We start from the raw sequence: 26463 nt of genomic DNA, 5'->3' as shown, positions 1-26463 counted from the left end.
TATATCAAGATTAACATTCAATCATTGCAAGGTGCATGATTTAATTTAACAAATTTCTTGCATAACAGCGCCATCTATTCTAATCAACGTCAAACGATAAATATATTTAAGCATAATTTTTGGAACAAAATGAAAGCTGTTTTTCTTTTCTTCAATTGTAACGTTAAAGTCTTGTTTTGATAATCTTACTCGGCATATTTCAACCTCATTTTTGGTGTAATGAATATTAGATTGTGTATGTATAAATAAATTCATTCCTCAATAAAACAAACGAATAAGTTGTTAAACGTTTAAGAGCTCTAAAAACAATTTTAATTGCAAAACAACATATTTCTTGTTTACCTTATTCAATGAAAAATTGAAATCAAATTGGAATAAAATAAAAGCTTTTAACTTATCTTTAAATTAATGGTGGGAGAATCTTTTTTTTTTTATTTTTCAAATGATAAATATATTTTTTATTAAGGAATTTTCATACTTGATGCTATGTTTTCTTCTGTCAAGTTAGCCTAAATGATTATTAATTAACATACTTAAGAATTTAAATTTCATGGACAAGATGGCAGATTTGAAAAATGCTGAGTAATTTTTATTTTCCAAGATCGTTTATGATAAGATAGTGTCAAAAAAAGTTTTAAAATATTCTACGTTTTAATTATTCTCTATAATGAGTTAATCTAATTTGTATCACCATAAATTGTTATTATCAAACAGATTTTATATAATTTATAAATGATACATGGTGATTTCTTGTTAAATGCAATCTCTAATAATAGAACTTTTGAAAATTATTTTATTAAATAGTTTTTTTTCGACAATTTTTGCTTATTAAAATCATTGAATGATTCCTAATCTTTCGAAGACAACATAAATATTTTTATAACATTTGCCTTTACTGTGGAATTATAGCAGCGTATGATTGATTAAATATTTTTAACAAGCTTGAGAAATATTGCACATGTATTATTTAATCTTCCGCCAGAGGTCACCTCAGATATCGGGATAAGAAAATGACGTAAGACGTTTCCATTTCCTTAATAGATACAATAAAGGATGGGGCGTTGCTGCTTCTTTCCATCACCCATAATTGGTCGCATTTCTATATGAGTATCTGGCACATGGTGCTATTTATGTGTTAACCACAAAGTTTGTAATATAATTATTTACTAGTAATACGATTTAACTATTCAGTTCATCCTCTTTCCTAAGCAGGACGGAGATAATTCTTTAAATTTTATGCAGCTGAAAAATTTGAGATCTTCAAATTTCAAAAAAAGTTATCTAAATTCATATAAATAAGAATAAAAAATATAAAATATGTTGAAAATTAATTGTTAACAACTAAATTTAACAACTAAAATTAATTGTAAAAATAAACGATAATTTATAAATAATAATTTAATTGATAATTAAAATAATTGATAATTTATTTTATAAGTTACTATTTTAATTAATGTTTATTAATTATTATAAAGTTAAAATAAATGATTAATTATAAGATAAATTAATAATTTACTTTAACAGAAACTCTGTCCCTATAAAGATTTCCTTCAGGTTCAAAATGTAGTTCATAAATAATTGCTTAGCAATATAATCCAACTAAAAAAAATGATTACCAGAAAAAAATATTAAATGGTAAAGAAGCAAATATGATTAATTACAAATCTTAAATACAAAGTAATCAAGTATTTAGAATATGAATGTATGTCTTAAATGAAATTGAATTAGTCACCTTTGACGATCAACTTGTTCACTTGGAATATTAGCATCCTTGGCTTTTAAAATCTTAATACAGGATGTATTTATTTAAAAATTTGCCTTGTTATGTGATAAAAATGAAAGATGGGTATTTGATTATTATTAGGATTAAAGATTTTGAATGCTTTCAATTACAGCGCTTTTATATAACAAAAAAGCGGATATATAATGACATAAAAATAGAATCAAAAATCCTGAATCAAATTTGGAACTGAAATTCAAAGAAGATTTTTTTAAAACCTGATACTTAAAATTGCCAAAGTATGCGAATGAATATTTTGATAGAGAAACTAAATTTGTTTAACGAAATAAAAGAAGTGTTACCAATTTGTGTATCAAATTAAATTATTAAAATTAGAAAAGTAATGTAAGCAATTTTAAAGAAGTATCATTAATAAGATAAACATTTCAATTTTTAGAGGGGATAAAACAATTTGTCTACACTTTTGAAGAGTTAAGTTCCATCAGAATCGTTTGAATCTATATAAAATCTATATATATCTATATCTTATATACATATATCTTATATATCTATGTAATATATCTTATAATATATATATATCTATAAATATCGTTTGAATCTATATATCTCTATATAAAAACAAATAAAAATAATTCAATTTTATATATACCGATTAGAAAATTATGACTGAATTTTTTTTAAAATACGTGATTTATATAAAGCTTAAAAACTAATACCACTATTGTTTTCTCGATTTATTTTGCTGCCATAGAGTATAATATAAAAAGTTATGACACATTCAGATACTTTAAAGCTTTTCTCAGATAGAAGAAATGTGTCTGAAATTCGATATATAAAAAAGCACGTAGCAAAAAGTCGTAAAACGAGTTTATCTACTTTTTTTTTAAATAGATATTTCAGAAACATTTTTTCCTTGAAATTATTTTACGTTTTTATAACTCCTGCAAATTTTACATTCAAGCCAGATTCCAGTCATAAAATTCTATTTTTATATTCAGCAGTTGCAGATTTATCGTTTTCTAAAAATCATTTGATGGGTAAATGGTTCGATGGGCGTTTTTTACTATAGCATTATGAATTCGTGTTATTCTTCGTTGTTTATCCAAATGTTTGACAAAATATCTAAGAAAATGATTATGATTTGAAATTTCCATATGAAAAACCAATGGATAAGAACAGTGATTTTTCACTATATGAAATTTGGTATTAATTAAATTAAAAATTAAATAAAATCAATTCATGAAACTTTAACATAAAATTCCTAAACGCCACGTTCTTTCGTTCTGTTGTCTGAAGTTAGATCTTTCATCTCTTTGCAAGAATGTGGATTGAATCCATAATTCACTTTACATAAATAGAAAAGAACTAATCAACGCTAATGAAAAGGAACAGAATCTGTATTTGTAGGCTGACGTCCATAATTTACGCTTATTTAATTTACATATTACGTATATTGTGGAATGGACAAATATAAATCAGACTTTGGAATATTAATTCACTCCTGCATAAAGGTAGCTAATTCAAATAGTGTCTTAAAAGACACTGTTTCTTCTGCCCTGTTTTTCTCCAAAATAGTCAATGCATTTAGATCAGAATATTAAGAAGGTTCCGACAAGTATTGAACTTACTTATCATTATACGCATTAATTCGAAATCAGAAAATTCTAGCAAATGCAAATGGGAGCATTATTATGTTGATAAACAGACTGTTCTTCATTAAAAGAGCCCAGTTTGCACAACTGGAATAAATGAACAACAAAAAAAATTGGCAACTACTTATTTTGTAATGAATTTCTACAGAAAAACTAATGAAGCGAGACCATGATACGATATCGCGTGCCCCAACATCACTAAGCTTTCACCATGCTTAAAAACAGAATGGAGCCAAGCAGCGTGACTCACTTTTACTGACATTTCCCTAACATATCTTGTTGTTTCGCCTGAAAAAAATGTGAATGACGATTCTTTTGAATAGATGACATTCTCCCAATACTGTGCATATTTTACGCTCGCAATATGTGCATGTGTGTATTGCACTAGTTATAGAGCTAAACTCTTGAAAGAGATGAAACTATTTTAAGGCTCTATTTGTGTATATACATAAATATATATATACAAACATACAAACCTACAAATTAGTTTTATATTAATAAAACTAAATTATCTCAAGCACTTACAACATGCGCGTGCATGTAATTTTTTTTTATTTTATTTGGTGCGAAATAAATTGTTAGACAATATATTAAAAAAAATACCTAAAAATTCAAACTGTATAGGTGAAAGCATTAGAACATTGAAAAGATTATTTTTGAATTTTAAGATGATGCAAAAATTAGTTTTGTGCTGTATTATTTTCGAAAATTATCGGGGAAAAACACCAAAATTTGGACTAATTTTTAATTAATTAAATTTTTTGTTAAAAATTTTAAGGAAAATATGGCCCTAGGCCCACCTTTCCACCCTCCAAAGTATGTATGTGTCAAGATGGGTAGCTGTAGGTCAAATAATCCAACTTGTAGAGCTCCAATGCACATACACATTTATTATAAGTAAAGATAATAATTTCACATTAAACATCATTTTAATTGTCCACCTGTTTTCGGAAGTAGCGAAGTAGAAACATAAAATTCACGAATTTTATTCAATTCTCGAGGGTGGATGTTCTGCCAAAGGGTTGTTTCGGAATATCTGTCAAACTGGAGGTTGGAAATGAGACAGATGGACAATTTATGATGTATCTAAGGAGTATGAGATTACATACTATATACAAATTGACAAAACTGTGGCACTGATTTGGAATAGAGAATTACTTCGTGTTTTTCTGAGAATTTACAATGAAAAAGATTTTTTGAGCTCTCTGTCAAAAAAGAAGGATGGTGGAAGACAGACGACAATTTATAACTTATACAGGTGTCATGATCCTTCATATAATAGAAAAAGTTCCGAAATCGGGGAGAAGATTTTCTCTATAAGAAATATACGTTAAAGCACTTCTTTCTAAGATTCCTTCTAAAAATAGAAGATGAGCGAAGCAGGCAATCTTTAATGGCATATCTAGAGATTATATGCTTTCATATAAAATTAAAAAAAAAATGTTAAAATCGGAACAGTTATCTGATTTGGGGACTTATTTATTAATTAAATTATTTTTGGATTTTACCAATTATTTTAACTAAACAATATTTTGCTTCGTTCTCAGTTTAATATCGAAATCATTCTATTTTGATGACAAAATATTTTTAACTTAAAAAAATGAATTCCATTAATATTAATATCTTTGGAAATTGTTAAGATTCATTAATGGAAAGTATGACAGTAAAAGTTACTATTAGCATAATCGTTATTGAAACTGTATATAACCTCACACACGAACTAATATGTTAGGTATTCCAAATTTAGCAGTTAAGTGAAAGGGATATTTAAAATTCTAATGAATACTGTACCAAAACAAAATGTGAATCATTAGAATAAAATTTGCGATGAACACCTTCCTTTTAATATTTCCATAATCAGAAACGGTTTGTTTAAAATGAGATATTTTGAAGAGATTTTACAAACACAAACTCCTCATTTTAAAAATTTGTTTTGAATTGCTTCAAAATGTAAAATCACTTTTAATTTTCGTAAAGATTACCAAAAGCTTTTCAAAAATGTTTTATTCATAGAAGAAATAATTTGATTATACTTGCTGTACTTTAGATTCAAATCATAGAAATATTATTCTTTCATTTCTTTAAAATCCAAGCAATTTCAAAGTCCTTGGATGCCTCATTATTCAAAACTTTTCTTGCGAGAATTATTCTCATTGTGAAAAGTGAAATCTAAATTTTCACTGCTGTAACTAACTGTCAGATTTTGTTATAGAAATTGGAATAATATTTGAGACGGAATGTGTTCGTATACACATGTACTAATGGAAATTACTGAAGTGAAACTGATTTTATTAAGTTATTCTTAAACATTATGTATCAACGCGGCTTTCTGAAATTCAACTTATGCAAAATCATACCAAAATTATTAATGATTTTTTTAATTATTCATTTCCTTTCAACGAAAACTTTATGACTTTATACAGAAAACATAAATTAAAATGGATGCATTAAATTCAAAGCTTATATATATAATATGGAGATGAGCGTTTTTGACATTTTCATGGAATTTCCATTTACTTTTGTTGTCTGAAGGGAGGAAATCAATGTCTAGAAAACCTTACTAACTCGAGAACATATATCATTTGAGGATAATATCGGGCTTGGCGAGCGAAATCGAGAAGACGAAGCCGCCTAGTCTTTAAAAATTATAACAATTATTTTTCGTTTCCAATATACTTACTTTCGGTAGCCAAAATATATTTAATTTTTTAGGCAAAATTATAATAAAAATACATTTCTGTGCTTAGAAATGTTATTTTATTACGATATATGAGATTTTAAACATATTTAAAGGCCTCATCTAAGAATTTAAAATTCTGGAAAATAAAATTTCGGGGAACTTTATTTCCGTGTCAGTTACAGAGGAGAGCTGTCGAATTGCTGCTTCCTTCACTTTTTCATCGGATTTTTCTACTTTGACAGGTGAAAAAAGAAATTTATCCGAAAAATAGTATCTTCTTTTTGTGGTCCGTGGTTATAAATCGCCTAAGAAATGCAATGATTTTCCAAAGTGTCTGTTCGAATTCGAACGACGCTCTGCAAATCTATTGTCGTTTCTTATTTCAGCATTTATCGTCTACCCGAGTTTATGCTTTTTCACTTTATGTCGTGTTGCCATTAAATGATCCAGAAAAATGAAAAATGGATAGTGAATTTAATAAAGTCAGGAATTCGATTTCGAGCCTTGAATGATTGATAGGATATCGATTATGCTACAATTTCGGAAATTTTTCGTGGAAACGCTTAAACCGTTGTTGGAAATTTAAGCATATTTTAACTATCTGTATATTTATGTGTCAAGGTTTCCGCTTCTAATAAATTAAATATTTTTTTTAATATTTTGATATAAAAAATTTGATGAATAAGTGTAGTAAAAAATAATGTAAAAGTTGTATTTATTGAAAATATAATCGTTGTGTTTCTTTATACATTGCATAAAATGTCAAAATATTAACATTTGACTCATTTTATTCGTATTTAAATATTGATGTCATAAATTAATGTAAAAATGATTTAAATCAATTAAGAAACTACTAACTAAAAACTAAAGAAATATTTATGAAAATAACTTAAAATTAAGTATTTCTTAATTCAAAATTATAAAAAGAAAGAATCATTGTATTTAGAGCGCGCCAATGCTGCTACATATTACCACAAATGAGCTTAACCAAATTAGAATTAAATATTAAGTTTAAAAGCAAATAACGAATGAAATGAAAAAGAAGGAAATGAGGAATCTGGTCCGAAGACTTTACTGAAAGGTCATTCTCAGGTAGGGATACCAACCAAGGATTTTTTTTCTGTGAGGAGTCTGAGTTTCATTCAAGCATTGACCCCTCATGACCCGAAAATCTCAAGAAATTGAGGTTTTTGAAGATAAAAATTAATATCAATAAAAAACAGACAACAAATTACACAATAATAATAAAAAAAATATTATTTCAAAATTCAATTCTAAGCAAAAACCACAGCGAAATTAAATCAAATCAAATCAAACTGCTATAAGACCATTGCAATTTCATTAAAAACTCAACTTTTACTAAAAACTATTGCGATATAGAAATTTTAATAATAGATAGTTTATCTATTTTCAGTATTATATTCTAATATTTTAACATCTAAACATATGCTTTCTAGTTTATTGTCGTTTTTTTTTTCGAACTCAGTAGATGGCGCTAAAATCGTTCAATTTATTTCATATAATGAAGAGGCATCTTAACCAAGAACTGTAGGCTTATTCAGCTTTAAGCGCGATAAAGTTACATTTAGTGTAATATATTTGTCTGTAGTGATAAGTTTAATTTTCTTCGTGAAATCTTATGAAGTATTTTTACAATCAACTGGTATATCCTTTGCTTTTATATCTTATTGATGTTTTTTGGTGTTATAGTTTGATAATGGTCTAATAGTGGTTTGATTTAACTTTGCTGTGGTTTTGCTTGGATTTGAAATAATATTTTGTTTATTATCATTGTAGATTTTTTTGTCTATCTTTATTGATATTAATTCTTGTCTTTTGAAACCTCAATTTCTTGGGATTTTCGGGTCACGAAGGGTCAATATTTGGACGAAGCTCGGATCCCTTACAGAACAAAAATCCCTTCTTTAAATGCCTGAGATTGACCCTTGATAAAGTCTTCAGGCCAGATTTTTCATTTTCATTCCATTCCCTTCATTTTTTGCTTTTGTTTTGCTTTTGAAAATATTTATTTCTAATTTGGTGAGATCAGTTTATTCGATTTACAATTTTTTCACAATGTGTATTTAAATAAAAAAAATCTGTTCTCGTACTGCGCACTTTAAGTAAGATAATTATTTCCTTTATTTATTTTCAACAATTATACGACGAATTAGAGTATTTTAATAAATTGTTTGCTTTAAGCTTATAAGTCACTCTATTAAAACTACTTATATTAATTTTTGAAATGCTGAATAATCATTGTTTAATTTTTGCTCTAACAAACTGAAGAATTTTTACAATCAATTTTTTAGTTGATATATATGGACTTTCTATCGCTCCTTTTTTTTCTCTGTTTGCAAAATTCTCCATTTCCTGGACGGAGTACTTGGGCAGAAATGTACCAAACCCGGTAAGTGAATCACATGCCAACATGACACAATAGGTAAATACTCCATATTGAATCGACTTGATAGAATTTTGAATAAAATGACCCAAAATGGCGCATTTTGTGTTTCATTATGTAATAATGAAAATGGTTACATATTTTGACTGCCTGATATAAAAATGTAATTTTACTCATGTAGAGACCGTAGTATGTTTCATTTATCGAAACTTTTGAGACTTTTCTCCTATGTTTGAATGCATTGACCAATAAGCGACCAAAAGTGGTTCAAAAGTGTGTGTAATTACAATTCTAATGATAATTCCAAATTTATATTTCTAGATCTATGAGGTTTTAGGTGTCAAACTTATATGCGTTTGTTTTTCCGATTTAGTTATATAATATGTACCTAAGAATCAGTACAATCACTATGATCGCTTCTATAATGAGAATCATTATCAGATAACTGATGCATCATAATTTGCTATCATTGCATTTTAAATGGAAAAAAAATCAATTCTTTTGATATTAGAACTAATTGAGATATCAACATTAAACTCACTGTTTCTACTTACTAACTATGCAGCAAAATTAGCAGCTTCGAGAGATATCGTAAAACCGCTTGTAAAGTGAAATTATGCATTTCTGTTCATAAATTTATATTTCTAGAATACTATTACATGAGGAAGCATTACTTCTGCTTTAAAAACATTTTTGATACAAAATTAATTTTCAACCACTCTTTTCTTATATCTGTTTAATTAATTCAGTTTTTTAACCATTTTGTTTAAAGAACAACTTCTAATTTTCCTTTCATAGGACAATAATTTTTGTACTTAATGTAGCAAATAATAACAATTGTGTTTTATATTTTTACACATTCAATATCAATTAAGAATTAGATAAACTATCCATAGACAGGGGGAAAAAAGGAAACAAAAAATATTTGTTTCCAAATAGAAATAATTAAGTCTTAATAGGTTTCTAACCAGCTGTCCACGGTTACACGAAAATTCAATTCCTCCTTTTATGAGGCAAAATTCATCTGTAAACAATAAAATGTTTATTTATATATATAATGTTACGGAATTTCCCGGGGTTCGTTAGGATAGTGGGAGTTATATGGTGTGAAGAACGCTCAATCACCAGGCGGCAGTAGAAAATTAAACAACGACGTTTATTTACACGAAGACACACAGGGCAGTACAAAGACCACAACTATATACAGCACAGAAGACGATTATCTTCAGCCGAGACGTGCAGCATACAAGACTATCTACTACAGACAGTAGCGCACAGCTTAATTCAGCACTAGCTTCACTCCGTCGCTGCTCCACTTATCTCTAGAAGGCCACTTCTTTACCGTCGATTCCGACTACTCTTCGACTCCACTGGTTCGCGACTACTCTTCTCTGTCGCTTCCGACTACTCTTCGACTACTCAATTCACCCTACTCCCCGGCAGCTGCAGTAACTTGTATTGGTCTTAGGAGGCGGGGCTAGAAGCCTCTCAACCAATCAGGAACGTTCGAGGCGTATCTCCGTTCCTACTGGACGGATCGGAAAAATTCTCGATGTTTCGGGTATAATCTATTTTGGCGCCAAAGTCGCCACCAAGTCGCCAAATGGTCGCCAAGCTCCGGGACCTCCGACGCGACACACGGACTCCGTCCAATACAGATGACTGTAAAACATTCTTTCCGATGGTGGAACCAACTATGCTGGGAAGCAGCATTACAGATTCGTAACAATATATATATATATATATATATATATATATATATATATATATATATATATATTCACTTATATAAGAACATTATTTGATTGGGTATTTTCGTATTAAAAGGACGTCTTATATAAATACTGTCGTTAAATTATTTAGCCTTTGCCTGCATAGCTGTACACCTGGCCAAAAATTAATTAGATAATTTAAATCATCTTGATTGCAGGCATTTAAATATTAATGGTAGAGTTACTTTTTTTTATCAAATTGTTTATTATAATCGCATTTAAATATTACTTTATTTGTAATAAAAATTAATGAATTATTTCCCATAACATTGAACATGCTATCATATTTTTACAAAGCCCGAAATATTTTGCCTCCTTTTCCTATGAAATATCGTCATCAAAAAAGTTAGTCTCTTGATTGGCGTGATGAAATGCCTTTTTCGGAAGAGTATGGCATGACTTACATTAATCATATCGATATGATTACTGTTAGCCAGTAATGGTTTTTTTTATGATTAATGCAAGTAATCTATATGATTAATGTTTCATTAATCGTATCGATATGATTACTGTTAGCCAGTAATGGTTAATATGTATGATTAATGCAAGTAATCTATATGATTAATGCTTCATTAATCGTATCGATATGATTACTGTTAGCCAGTAATGGTTAATGTGTATGATTAATGCAAGTAGGTATGATACTTCAGAAATCAAAAGTGCATATTCAAAATCTGGTTTACAACTTAGTAAATGGCTGAAGTAGATAAAATAACCATGAGCAAAACTAAAATAGGATAATTAATAAAATTCCTTACTGAATTCCAATATTTTTCGCTGGTTACGTCATCGAATTATTTGAACTCTGTCTTCTGTGGGTTCCAAACCAACCTTTAAATGAAAACAAAGAATAAAAAATTAATTCAAAAGCATAATCATAAATGACAAATCAAAATATTTAAGTTTGTAAAATATTTCCGGCGCATTAACCGAATTTTTAAAAATATATATTTAAAAAAAATCGTTCATATTTCATGCTCAATATCACTTAGAGGATATTCCCTGGAATGCAATTCTGAAGTATCCTATATTGCTTTGACAGATATAAAATTCAATAAAGAGATCGTCGGATTAAGTTTCTTCTAGAAAATGTATTTCTTTTAACCGTAAGAACAAACGAAAGCCGAATTATAAGAAAATGCTGAGTGGAACAAAATGCACTGAAAAACGTTTCAATATATTTGCTACTTTGAATATATTACGGTAATAATATAATTTAATTTATTACGGTAAAAGAGAAATTTATCATCTGGAATAGGAACTAGTGTATGATTACTGTGTGTATTTGAATATCAGGTTGTCGTAAGGGTTGAGTGTATTTGTTGTGACTCCAATTATTGGGAGGTTTTAGAAAAAATTATTTAACTAAAGAAACTAAACTAAAGAAACTAAACTTTTAACTAAAGAAATTAAACATTTCGTTTTTACTAAGAGCTTCACCAACGCAATGATTGAGAGCGTTCCGAAGAAAGAAGGAGAGAATATAGCTTATTTTAGAAGCATGCCCGGATGATGCGCTGAGCGAGATAAGGTTCATACGACACATCCCTGGATGGAGGTAATCTCAAAGTTTTATTTTATGATGCTGTTCTTTACGAAAAAATGGTGGCGGTTTATGAGATGTCATTATATATGCCGCAGCAGACAAAAAGTGAACCCATTGTTGAAGTACGAAGTCCATTTCAATACAAGTTCAAGAAAAAGTCACCTCACTATGAAAGAAACAGTTGTAGCTAGAATAAGAAATTCACAGATGGTTGCATATGCAAAAAGGTAAAAGCTAGCCCTCATTGCATGTCAGATGAAAATGTTAAGCATATCCAAACTGCTTTCGAACTTTATGAAGAGATTAATTAGGAAACGTCTACCTATCTGTGGATATATGCAATCACAAACTGAGAACTCTGAAACGATGGAAGACACAGAAAAACGTGAATGACTGGACCGCCGCAACAGCAATACTGGCTGAAACTGTTATTGAGTCCTAAAGGCTATCACCGGCCACAGTGCAACCCTTCCCTGAGGAAGTACGTCCCTTCATCGAGGGGAGAAGACAGACTCCTACTTTTTCGTGTACTCACAAGAGGGCGAGAACCAATCATCATACCGGAAGCTTCTCGTCCTTAATTATGCTTTGGCCACCCCCTTGGGGATGGGTATATATAAAAGAAAGAGTGCGTTTACTACCTATGTCCAATACTCTTTAGGATTTGCAAGATTGAATTGATACAACAATTGCTTCAGTCATAGGGACAATTACTTCATGTGTGGCAAGAAATGGACTTCCAATTCGATGTTAGCGTATAAAAAATATAAACCCTGCTTAAAGTATTGGTATTTTTTTTATTCAGTTCTGTATATTATCTATTATTGTGCATTAGTTATTAATATTTTAAACCCAATCCTTCTTTTATAAAAACTCTATACATTTTTAATGTTATCTAAACTGTTGAGAAAACTAAACTCAGTACGATATTCGGTTTTAGTTCATCAAGGAACTTGTCATCAAATTAGTTTAATTTAAATACTTCTAATTACAAGTACTTTCTTACTGCAGTTAGTCTACGCCTTCAACTGTGTATGCATTCCTTTTAAATATCCCTTTCATTCCATAGATAATATAAATGATCCATCTTTATCTGAGCGATACAAATTTCCTTGGAATAACGCTGAATTCATCAAGATAAACAGAGGCGTCGTGAACAGCGGAAACTAAATCTACATCACTTGCATATTTCCAAACTCATTATTCAAATCCCTATTCCTCCTTTTAACAATGAACTCCTTTCCTCCAACTCTTGGATTATGAATGAATGCTCCCATTTAAGCTCATCCTTTGCTTAGCCAAGATGATTATGCTAAGGATGATGCCTTACAAAGTGGTGTTATGTTTAGTTTGAGAAATACAATTGGTGCAGACGACCGCACTCGTGCTGTGAACTTATAGCTTAGAAAGACAGTTCGTTCAAGGATAGGTCTGAAATCGACAGGGCTTCGAAGGTGTCGGATGTAATGATAGAATACATTAAGTAAGAGGGTAGTTGGTTAGTTTTACATAAATTTGACTAAAGGCATTATTCAGAAGTTATTTGCTCGATAGGTTTATGTCCAGTCGTTCGTTTGGATTTCGCAACTCTGAATGTATGATGTGTATGCAATACTTATCTATAGACATTTCGATATGTGTCTGATTATATGAATGTCATAAGTTTCTGTATGTCGTCATTTTGGATAAATGTCACCGAAACGTGGGGTAAAGCGAGTGTGTATATCTTGCTTAGTTACATGAAGGGTCTAAGGCTATTTTGGGAACAGAATCGCCATCGGATCATATAGTTAGCATGCATTATATAGTATCTTGTGTAGAATTTCCCTTAATAACCTGTATATATCAAAGATAATTCTAACCGTCTTTGATACAGAGATTTACAGTTCAGTTTGGGAATTTTCAATATATTTTTATTCATACTGATATGTTCGTTGCGTATACAGAGGCGTCTTACTTTTCAAAAAATATTGGAATACAGGTGGCATTAATTTATTCTTGGTTTGTTTCGTAAAATGCCTTCTTTTTTAATTTTTAAGCATTGTTCTTATTTTTGTTTTAATACATTTTCCCCAAATCTTAACAAACTCATCAAATTGCTCCGACCTTCTTCGCATAGGTGTGATTCTCACAATCAACACTAAAAGGATTAAAAATATTAAATATTTAACCGAAAATAATGTTTGCGGCCAGTTGAATTCTGTTATCGCATCAATTGCGTTTGACGTTTTGGCGGAATGACTAAACAGGTAATGTAAAATATTGTTTTCATTGAGATTAGTTAAAATTTCATGGAATAAAGAGGCTTGATGAGCTTCAAAAAAAATTTAGATCCTAAGGTTTAGTTTGAGTTGAGTTGGTTTTATTAATGTCCATTTTGGGAGCAACATCGAGAATATTTTGGGACGGACTTGACAATTTTGAGTCGGTCCGACGAGGAGAGATCCTGAGTAAGGAGTGTCAGAATAATAAAAATTGTTTGAAGATTTATACATTGATAATAATCGAATTATAAATTATTTTTACCAATAATAATAATTCATGTATATTCAATTCACATTTCATTAATACAAAAACACAATAGAACCATTGAAAGTATATTACAGCAATATAAAATTTATTTAAATATTAATTAATTAAAATTCTAAAATTTCTTAGATTCAGATGGGATTCTTCATTACTTACTTGCTGGTAATAGAGAGATAAAAATTGACATCGAAAATCAGATGTTAGATATTAAAGAAAATGACTACGAAAAAAAGTCGGGTTTTTTTTTTTGCGATATTATAAATTTTTTTATTTAATATTTTTAAAGTTAAACAATTTCTTTATAAAACCGCTAGGAGTTTGTTTCTAAATCTATTTTTTGAAAATTTACATTGAGTTTTATATTTTCATTTACATACGTCTTAATGCTATTTTACATCTTTAGATGCTATTATCTGAAATTCCAACCTTTGATATAATTTCTTACAAAAAATCTTATAAATTAAAATCTATTGCATATTTTTTAATTCAAATATGGTACAATAATTTTTCAATATGTTCATCAGTTTTTGAGCAACAAATAAGGAATACATTCATTTAGAAATATTTTATAGTTGTTTTAGTGCTTCACAATGTGAAAAAAAAAAGAAAATTTCGTGTCCTTTATCAGTTGAATCCCAATATTTATAGAATGGATAGAAATACAGCGTATTTTTTTCTTCAGAAACTAAACAAAGTATTTCTTAAGCTATCTATATATATATATACTATAATATATTAATTTTAAGCAAATTATTTTATAAACCTCTAAACTAGAAGATTTTTGCTTTATATTTCTTTTTAAACAATAAAGCTTTTTTTTTTCAGTTTTTTTTAAATTCGCCGCCCAACTGGCATATTTTAGTTTCACAGATGTTTTTTCAATCTTTTTATGCAAATATTAAAAATATAAATAATTTCGAAAGTTTTTGAAAAAAATCAAACCCGAACATAGTCGCATATTGTAAGCGTTTCCGAGTTCCTACATCAAAAACTCGGATATACTGTACTTGGATATTATACTTAAGTACTTGGATATTGTGCAAAGAAATGCTGCTGTATTCTTGGATATAGTTATTCTGAATATGATTTCACCTAGAAGAGGAATTACTGAATTCTGACAAATCTAGTTAGATTTGAAAGACAATGCTTAATAATTAGAGTTCCTTTCCCCATAAATGAATAAAAGAATGAATAGCTCTCTGCTTGTTTCGTACTTCTCTGAGATGATGTAAGCATAGGATAATGTTTAGAAACTTACATTAGCACATTTGTAAGGGAAATGATAATTAAGGGAATCACAATTGGTTCTGTCGATCACCTAGGGCCATATAATCTTGAACATGATGTAGAAAGAGGGTTTAGTTTGGAAATCGAAAGGACTTCAGAAATGCGTCAATGATAATCGTAGGATGTACTGAATAAATGAAAAGATACAGGGCTTAGTTTAAAATTAGTTGGAGGCATTTTCTAATGATGTTTGTTCAAATGGTACATGAAAGGATTTCACCTAATATATCAGTGGCCATTGAACATTATGAAATATTTCAGGAAATCGGAAAATTTTGAAACAATTTTAGTTCGCTAAATTTTCTGTACAACTGCTCACAACATATACAACCTGATATAATCTATGAACTAAACAAAAATGCTGGCGTCCTAGCCTAGGGGTAGTGCGTCTTCTCCATGATGTGAGCGTCCCGGGTTCGAGTCCTGGTTCGAGTATGGTTACTCTCCACCTTTTGTTCTATCTGTGAGGTGGGGTTGTGCAAGCGTGTGTGGGTCATCTTCATATGAAGTAAAGTGAAACTTCTGCATTCGGGTGCCCAAGGGTCCTTACCCTCAGGAGCTACTACACCTCTCTCTCCCCGATCTCTTAGACTTGGTTTGAATTGGTGTTCAATCCAAAGGATAGACAACAACAAAACAAAATTGTGAAATTATGCACAAGGCAATTATACACTAAGCAATAGATTATTACAAACAATCGTTACTAAAATAATACAAATTAGCTCCAACTATTTTTTATTTATTAAATAACATAAATAATAATATACATGCTTTTTTACTGTTAAGAGTTCAGTTGGATCAGTGTTTTAAGTATTTCAAAAATATATTAGTTTAGTTTCATGATTTCTATGAGTGATTCTATGATTTCTGTGAGTTTCTATTTGCAATTCAAATTATTATTGCTCTTATAAAGATATCGTTAAGCAATTTTTCTCTTTCTTTGAAGAGTATCATTTTAAAGAAAATAAAACAGACGAAAAGATGGAGAGTGTGACGAAAACACATCAAAATACCTTAAGTATAGTTAAAATAAAAATAGTCGCGTTTTAATTCAAATTGTAATGTATCTCTTGAAAAAAAATAATGTCTTTAAAAGTGCAAATTTAAACCTTTTAGTTTAAGCAAGAAAATCGCTTGGTACCTTCTGTTTATCCTTTTTAAGATATTTTATAAGAATTTATCGATTAAGTATTGAAGAAAGTTATGAAACATTTTTGGCAATATGAATAATCTGATTTAAACCTTTTCTGAGCTTCTAATTCTACGTCTCAATAGTTAATGCAGTTACTACAACGAAATGATGTTAGATAAACACCATAATGAAAGCAATAATGCCAGGTATAGCTAGCGTTTAAATTTAATTGCTAAATAAATGACTTTATAATAATGCCAGATATATAGAGCTAGCGTTTAAATTTAATTGATAATTGACTTTATAATAGCGTCATCGCAAGTATATATTATGTTGCTATCAATAATTTAAAATCAGAAAAAAAGTCAACAAATATTTTTGTAGTCTTAAATTTGTACCACAATGTAAAATGAGCAGCTAATGAAAAATGCCAGACTGCATTAATAACCAATACGTCATTACAATCAATTAAAGTGAATACGATAGTTTGTGCGTATCATATTAAATGTATTTCCTGAAATCTAACTGGATAAAATTCGGAATACAAAATTTTAAAGGAACACATTTTCTTGTGGTTAAGGGCAATTCATACTTTCAGAATGAAAAATGATTGAAGGATCAGATGATCGAATAATGACGTAATGCATATCAAATGACGTCTGCAAATATCAAAACTAACAAAAATTCCATAAATTCGCGAATAGTTTGTTTTATTCAGACTTTATTTGTGAATGTTGAAATTAAATTAATTCTAAAACTTATTGATTTTTGCCACTAGAAGACATCTGAAGTTTGAAATTCGTCAAATTCTTCAGAACAGTTTTTAACGGTCACTGAGGTTTCAAATTCTGCCTATCATATTGTTACGAATTTGTAATTTTGCTTCCCTGTTCAGATAGTTTCATCGCAAGGAAAACAATTTCGCAGATATTTCTGCCGGTTGCTATACGGATTTCAGATTAATGACCTCCAACCTCGGCGACAAACTTGGTAACCATTTGACTTTTTGGTGACGGATTAGGCGACTTTGACAACAAAGGGGAAGATTTTAGAATCTTCAGGAATTTTGGCGATAGATCCATTAGGAAGCGATTTAAAGTGATCTTCCAAGAACGTTATCTGTCCTTTTCTCGGGAACTAGAAAAAAACGTGAGACTAAGTATTTGAATCAGTCATTTGAGTTCTCCCTCTGAGTGGTTCGAGATGTTTATCATTGCTGTGCTACTTGCATTCTAATATTTGCTAGAAGTGCTGCTGTATGTCGCTTGTGTACGTCTTGGCTGAGTTTGTCTTGTCGTTGTACTTGGCTTGTCGTTTGGTTTGTATTCGTGCATTTTTGTTAGTAAACAATCTTATATGTTACATAGCAATATAAAAAAGATATTTTTAATACTATTTCAACTTCTTGTGCAAAAATTTCCATGATTAATTTATAAAAGCAATAACTGCATTTATGAAGAAGATAATAACTTTCTTCTTTCTACATTTAATCGCCTTCCACCGTCCAATAATGATAAAAATAATTACCTTGGCGAATATTTCAGATGAAAGGATGTAACAAAGTTCTTTCAGCAAGAACATTAAAAAGTAAGAGTTTGTTTGGAAACTTCAAAGTTAAAAAAGAATGAAAATGGCGCTTACAATGTGTAGAAAGGAACAGCCTAATTGCTTTCTCCAATAGCAGGAAGGAAAAGGGAAGATTCACGTACAATAACATTTCTTCCACGTCATAGAGCAACAATTCTTCCGTAAATTAAAAAATGGGCCCATTTCCTACTAAAAATGGAAAAGGAACCCGAAATACTACAAAAAAAGTAAATCAAACAATCATATTAAATGCATAATGAGTGGTTTGTGAATTGTTTGAATAAAATATTATTTTCAACTTTTTTATTTATTATAAAACGACTGTAAATCATTTTAAAAATTGAAAACAGAGTTAGAAATAAAAATGTTCCATTTCAAATCATCTCCTGTCTGAAAATCGTTTCGGAGACCAGATTTATGTAAATAGAAATTATTTAATTTTTTTGTTAAAACAGAATCAACATATAGACTAATGATTATATTCCGAAACTATTCATAGATTTTATAAGCATCAAGAGGGTTCAAATATACAAAATTCCAAAAACTCTAGGATCATAAAGATGTTATAGTGATTAAAAAATACCAAATCATGAAACTGATTATAGTAAATAAAAAACATTTGAAAAATAACTGGAGACGGTAGTCTTCCCAAAATGTTCTCGCTTTTTCTCTACTCTCTAATAAAGGTGTTTGTTATCCGAGAGAAGGCCATACATGGCATTGAAGCATAGTAGTTATGAAATATTTATCTTTGGCGTCAATTCAGCATTTTTACTGAACCTATCATATTATCCTTGGCGAATTTAGTGGCGATAAATATCTTTCATGCCGTTAATAGTATCCGGTAATCGAATTTGCGTTTTGGACGTGTTTTTCCCAACCGACTGAAGCAAAAATTTGACCTAATACTACACATGTGGTCAGAAAAACCAATACCAAATTTGATATCTTTCAGTAGTTGTATTTTTGAGTTATCGCTTTCACATGTTTCTGAAAGTATTGACTGATAAATGGTCAATCACTTATTGTATTTAACTCACAAATTTGATTCGCGTCTACACTATAGATGTTAAATATGCTTACCGAATTTTATCTATCTAGCTCTCTTTGTTTTGTATTTATTATGTCAACTTGTATTCAAACAGCCGTAAAGACTCTGAATGAAGTTTGCTCAATATTTGGTATAAATCTACAAATTTGGTCTTAAGATCGTATACCAAATTTCAACCGTCTAGCTCAAAGCGTTTTTCAGCCAGATGGACATTTTCCAAAAAAATTGTTTTTCAAACTCTGGTCTAATATCGAATCTCAGAACACGGATATTCGTCATAACCTCGAATTATATATATATATATATATATATATATATATATATATATATATATATATATATATATATATATATATATATATATATACACACACACGATTACTATAATTTCTCTATATTACGTACACGAAAAAATGAAGAGAAATGAGATAATAATAGATGTACTAATAGTAAAATATAATGTAAGAAAATAAAAAATGAAAAATAATTTATCTATAAGACCATTCTTTTAAATTTTAATTCGATAATGTATTGATAATTAGAAAAATATATGGCAATATATCTTGTATTTAAAGAAAAAAAATCCCGGTAGTTCATGTTACTTTCAAGATTTATAAAACAAAATTATTCAGATCAATAAAATACAAAAAAAAATATCTGTATGGCTATCTATTTATTTTAATTTGATAATTTATTGATATATTATTTCAGAAATACGTGTCGATATAACTTGCCATCTAAAACAATCCAAATGGTTCGTGTAACTTTCAATTTTTATAAAATAAAATAATTCAGATCAGATTAAAGTAATAAATCACCTACATCTGAGAGAGCAATTCTTTACTGCCCATCATCCCGCAATGTTTATGTGCATATTTACGTGATATGTCCGTCAACTTTCCAACGAACTTATTATTTATGACCCAGGTTGTGACAGGATGTCTCACGAAATAGGTACATGATTTATCAAAAGGCGAAATATGGACCGACGCATAGATTAACTTAATGTCAGATATTTGTTTATAGAATACTTGCTGAACATTTTTCATAAATATTCCATTAAGCATCAGACGTAAGCCAGGAGCCAATGTTTGCTGTTTGTGAGATTGGAATCGAGATATATTTTCCAATCTGAGAAATGATTCCTTTAAGAGAAAATATTGCTGTTTATACGTGTAACGCCTATATGTAAGTGAAAAATTGGATTTCTCGTGAATTATTATTCTTGCATTTTATCAGGCTTAATTGTCCAGGAAAAGAATTTCAATTTAAACCACCAGGCGTGATCTCAAGATTTTCTCACACACCCTCTAACAAAGGTGAGAAATAATCTCCCCCGCTTTCTATAAAATCACCCTTTCATTAAGGTATATCTGAGAAAATCTTACATAGCTTTCGCATAAAATAATTATGAAATGCTAACTTTTCGTGTGAATTTAGCATTGCAACTGTATCTATGGTATGATTCTTGTCAAATATTTTGGCGATAAATCTATGGCATGCGGTTAACAGTATTCGAAAATCAAATCTGTGTTTTAGAAGAGTTTTTCCTAATTGATTGAAACGGAGCTACAAATGTAGCCACAAAATCATGTACCAAATTCTATATATTTAAGTCCTTGCTTTTTTTCAATTATCTCATTTGCATGTTTCTTGAAGTAGAGACCAACAGACAGTTAATCCATTGTTGGATTTGACTCACGCTTCGACAGATATCTACACTATAGATGTTAAATCTACGTACCAATTATTATTTATATGTCTTTATTCGTTTTGTATTTATCACATTAACTTATATTTGGACAGGCGGACAGACAGACTTGCTTTGAACAGATTTTGCTCAAAATTTGATAGGCACTTACAAGTGGCTGTAAAATCCGTGTACCAAATTTCGTCTGTCTAGCTCAAAGTGTTTTTGTCTTTGTGGAAGACAGACGTAAGGACATTCTCCAAAAATGATTTTCGAACCCAGGGAGCTCTCTGAAATGTAGAAATTTGTCAAAATCTCGAGTTCAATATTTTTCGACATTACTATACGTTCTCTGCAATACACATATGAGAAAGTAACAAGAACGAATAATTAAATAAAGACTATAACGAAACTACAGTTAAAAGTTCCATTATTACGGGCAATATACCATCCTAGAGAAATAAGGGAATATAATTATCATATTCGAAAGAAAAGGGAAATATATATTCAGTTATGATTTTATATTTCGATTCCATTATCTCAAACGACAGTAGAATATTTTTGAGAAATTAAAATCTGACTCTTTTTTTCACTTCCGTAATTCCTAAACACTTTAATTTAACTGGCCATGTTTCATGTTTCTTTAAATGAAATATATTAATCGATTTTTTTTCACTGATTTCTTGAAGTGATTGTTGATTGAAGATTTTAACTAAAGGATTTTCGAATTTTTTATTCTTTTGTGTTCATGGAAATAACATGCTATTAAAATATTTTTAGAATTTAGTTATCAATCAATCGATTGACTAAAATTGTGGTTTACACACATATGACCCGAAGATTAATTTGACTTTAAACTGATATCAGCATTTGATAATATTTAAAATAACGACTAACTAATTAAAGATTTAAAGATAAAAAATAATAAAAAAAAATACTATTACACTTAAAAAAAATTTCTGACAGAAATTTTTTAGTCAGCTTAATTACAGTAGTTGAATATTTTCTTTTAACGAAATTTTTTCACACATAGTAGCCATATCTGTTTCAACTTAAATACCTCGTTAGATAGTTCTTGAAAAAAATTCTAAATATACATATATTCATAATCTGAAGTCAAATAACAAATGCGAATTCTCCCATTGCAAAGCCAAACGAAATGCGTAAATTAAGGGCAAAAGAATAAAAACCGGTGAAGCATTTATCAACATAACAAAAGCAGATTGAATGAAAATACCAGTAATAAGTTCCAAGTTTCTTTTTCCCTAAACTTTCAGTAAAATTCAACGTGGCATTTTCAGAACAAAGAGTCATTCCCAACACAAAATAAGAACCGGAAAGAGATAAAAATAAAAAAATAAACTGTAAAATGCTCATTAGCAAATATACCATTCATAATACATAATGGAATTCAGTCCAATCCACATGTAAAATGTCAAGAATAGACAAATAAGCTCCAAAACTGGAAGCAGTATTTTAATGGTTTTGTTGTACAGCATTCAGTAGTACAATACTGGTTTTAGTAGAAAGGAAGAAAATGTTCAAATACAGTGCAGGTTAATTGCTACATTTCCTCTGTTGCATTACAATTGCTACATTTGTTTCAACCTTTATGTATAGAAAAAAATAATAAATAAGATATAAAAGAAATTTATAAATCATGTAATAAATTTGTTCTACCATGAATGAAGCTAAAAATCTCTACGATTGGAAAATCGTAGAGAATGTGTTTCAGTATATTCGCAAATAAATCAATAAAAATGAAATCTCCTATCGCAAATTTTAAGTTATTGTGTAAGATTTCCCCCCTCCCCTTCATCATGTTCTCGCATGACTCGTATTTAGCAATCGCCAACGTTTAGAAAGGCAAAGGTTTTTTAATCATCTGAAAATCAATCTAGTTCTAAAAATTTTTTCTCGAGGCTAGAACCAGTTTAAACCGGTTTGAAACTATCACGTGACTATCAGATTGCGCATGCGTCGCTATGTAGGAAAGTTTTTTTTTTTTTTTTTTTTTTAATATAACACTCAGTATATTATCATTTTATGTAAGAGTGCAAGCAAAAAATACAAAATATAAAATATTGTGTAGTTTTAGATAAATTATAAAATAAATTGTCGTTTTATGTAAGTATACAATATTTAAATAACAATAAATATTTGGGATAACAATAATAAATTTATAATATATAATTTATATAAACATCATTTTATGTAAAATTCAATAAAACATATTGCATTTCTAAATGAAATTACATAATTTTATGTAAGAATGCAATATTATTAGTTTATGTAAGAATATAATGTTTTTTAAATAATTCATCTTTTATTAACAAATATCGTTTTCCCAAAATATTCTTCCCTCAATGACTCATAATTAATAGTTTAAAGCAAAACAATTTTACTTTATCATCAGAGGACTATTTCATTACTTATTATATTTCATCACTTTATCATTACTTTGCATCATACTTAAAACAAATTAAATGAGGTGATAAATCCGATTAGAATCTTAAAACTCCTTTGCCTCTCAAAATTTAATTTAATGTTTCTCTTTCCTTTGAAAATTGCATAATTTGTTCAAAGTAAACAATGGTATCTAATGCAATCAAGCGAAATACTTTTCAGTTCAATTTCAGTGGAGTCGTCCATTTAATAATAATGTGATTTTTTTCTACTTAATTCTCTTTATTTTCTCAGATCCCTTGGACGTTAAGGTTATTAAAATGAAAGTTTTATTTTTATATTACCAGAAGATTATGCCATTTAATTTTTTTCTAAATGCTTAAGCAATTTTCTGATTTTTTTTCTTTATCTTCTAATTCTATTGTTAAAAGCCGAAAAATGCCAGAAAGGTTTTTAAAATGAAATTTTAATCATATGGAAAGAAAAATGGCTGTTTTGATTCTAAAGTGCCATAAATAATTTGACTGAAAAAAACCTGAAGATTTAAATTTATAGGTTAATTTTCCATTATTGAAGTTTTCGCAAGAATTAAATGCAAGCAAAAACTATGTAATATTTGTATTAATAAAATAAATTTTCTCGTAATGATTACTCCCATTTCTTATTACTATTTTTAATTACTACAGCTTGCAAAGGTTTTAATTCTCTATATCTGATGGTTTGGAACAATCGCGGCATTCTTTTCCTATGCGATTTAATATATCGATTTGCCACTAGAGGCGCTGCGCTCAAAAACGTCGCAGCTATTCATCACTAGCGACGCCATCATTACATCAAAAAACTCAAAGCTTCTTTTTTTGTCTTTCTGAGACAAAATTACAGATATAAATGAAACGGATAACAGATTCGTTATCAAAAATAAACAACAGCTCTAAAATGAGAGAAAACTTGAGTGGAAATATTTTTCTTAACAGTCGAAAAACCACTTGGCGACCATCGACGTTTACAAAGGCTGTTGAAAACTTTCACATAGCCTTTGTGTCTTTAATAATAAAATCACTACGAAAAAAAAAATGCTCACAACCCTCCGGATTTATGAGGGGGGAAAAAGAGATTTGAGTTTCAAGTTTAAAAATTCTATATAATGAAATCATTTTAATGTTTTGTCGCATCGTTTTTAAAAATTATCTGTTGATTGTAGAAACAATAACGTACCACACACCACACTAATATATATATATATATATATATATATATATATATAGCATTTTGAGTAATATTTCATTATGCAGGCTGCTTGATGTAATTTTGAGAGATTATCGAACTTAGAAATTTTACATGTTAAAAATTAGTTTAGGTATTGAGAATGTGATTTTTTAATTACTCCTCCAAAAACATGAAAAGTGTTAATAAGGTGTAGGAGGAGATAAATTACGCTTTAGACATTTAGGATTGGATAGTAAAAATCATAAAGAATGCTTAATGCTGGGAACATATGCATAATGAGTCTAATATCCCAGTATGTCTACTGTACCCTCCCTTCATACATTCGCTAGATCAGAAACAGACAATATCTTTTGTCATCTCTTTTAAGGGCACGTTCTAATTATCAAGAATGATTTGAGATTCATGTTTTTCATTTTCCATTCAAGTACATGACGTTTGTTTCGTTAATGACAGTGCAAATTTGTTTAGTTGTTTTGGTTATTCTTATGAATTTCCACTTTGAAATATTAGATTTAATCATATTATTTTATTCTCATGAAATTGGAATTACACGATTACAATGTGTGCTTGAGGAAGTTTATCCAGATGATTGCTATATTTTTGGAGAATGTTGAATGTTGATGAAAATTATTGTTGCATAATCATTGAACGCAAGATTTCTCAAATAAACATCTAAAAAGACATCGAAACTCTTAACAATTTTTTTTTTTTTTAAACCAGGAATTTTAAGCAGAAACAAGATCATTTTACTGAAATTAGAAATAGCAAAAACATTGTAAGTAACCTCTTGGACTAATTTCTTATATACATAAGGAAACTTCAGCAATTTTTGTGAGATGCATAATTATTGGAATATAAATATTAGGAATTTTTACAGAAAACAACGTGGAAAAAATGTAAGATGTATTATTTTGAATGAAATCTTTTACTGAGTTGCTTTGCTTATTTAGAAAATATTCAACTATTCATGAAATAGTTTGGCTTTAAAAATGTTCATATAAAATTATTTTAAATTAAAAAATATAGTTTATATTGCATTGTAAGCACACGCAATAAACTGGAGAGTTACAACATCACACAGTTTTTTTTTCTTGCTGGCTATATTAATTTCGTAAAAAATAGGCAATAAAAAAAGGTAATATTTATAATACATTTGCATCGTGAGTGATATTGTATGTTGTCATTGATTGTAAATGATAATAAGCAGATAGTTTAATTTTATTTTAATATGATTTTCTTTGTTATCCCTTTCATCGGATCTCTTTATTAACACTTCCGGCTATATTTCCGTTCATTTTGGATCATATAATGCAAATTATTTATAATAATGAAAATTATACATGCAGAATTCAACCCATGTAACTTTCTTAACTAATAGATGGATTGAAACTTTTATTCATTATAAAAATACAGTTGAACCAATCTAATTTTTAGAAAAATGATTACTTCGTCGTAGTTCCCAGTATTTTGAATTAAATAGTAATAATGCAGAAAATCTTATTCGAATAAATGAAAACATTTACAAGTATTTAAAAAAACTAAGTGGAATGCATATACTGATTGTATATATATAAACGTATTTAAAATATTAAGCGATATTATTTGAAGTTGGGTTTGGCCCTTCTTTTGGCTTCTTAAATAAAGGCTAAATTTGTTAGGAAAGTCCATTAAATAATTTCCGGGCAATTCTTATTGCTTGTAATATGTTCAATCTCAATTCCAAAGAAATGTGTAGTTTCAATTTGGAACTATCTTATTT

The 26463-nt window shown here is 29.0% G+C and overlaps 1 protein-coding gene across 1 annotated transcript in view; it reads right to left on the bottom strand.

The window, feature by feature from the left end:
• Positions 1–26463, bottom strand: part of LOC129957611 (probable G-protein coupled receptor No18) — a 320125-nt gene that overhangs the window by 112760 nt on the left and 180902 nt on the right. Inside the window, exon 3 of the mRNA XM_056070028.1 lies at positions 11008–11080. The gene's annotated coding sequence lies outside the window, so the exon portion shown is untranslated. The remainder of the gene's footprint in view (positions 1–11007; positions 11081–26463) is intronic.

The sequence above is a fragment of the Argiope bruennichi genome, chromosome 11 (genome assembly GCF_947563725.1).
Source record: "Argiope bruennichi chromosome 11, qqArgBrue1.1, whole genome shotgun sequence".
In the NCBI taxonomy this organism is placed as follows: domain Eukaryota; kingdom Metazoa; phylum Arthropoda; class Arachnida; order Araneae; family Araneidae; genus Argiope; species Argiope bruennichi.
This window is presented reverse-complemented; position numbering and strand designations above follow the sequence as displayed.